A 323-nucleotide genomic window follows, 5' to 3' on the forward strand; every position below is an offset into this window, starting at 1 on the left:
ATTCGCTCCTGGTCATGGACTTGACCAGGGTTTATGGCTAGGCCTTATGGTGGATTCCATACGGACGTGTTTGTGGTTGCTATTGATGTGATTATTGTGTTGATATATTCGTTGCATGTGTATTTGGAAAGTGTCGATTGTACCGTTCTCGTTGAGAACGGGATTTCCGGGTTCAACCCGGGCTACTCACTAAGCAGTTGTGCTTAGCCCTCGTGGTTTACATTTTTCAGATCACGAGGATTACGCCTAGCGCATCCGGCAGACGACGACTTGAGAGAGGCAGCATCATGTACGGGATTTACATTTTGGGTTACGAGACTTGT

This window comes from Tarenaya hassleriana, unplaced genomic scaffold (assembly GCF_000463585.1).
Source record: "Tarenaya hassleriana unplaced genomic scaffold, ASM46358v1 Cleome154, whole genome shotgun sequence".
In the NCBI taxonomy this organism is placed as follows: domain Eukaryota; kingdom Viridiplantae; phylum Streptophyta; class Magnoliopsida; order Brassicales; family Cleomaceae; genus Tarenaya; species Tarenaya hassleriana.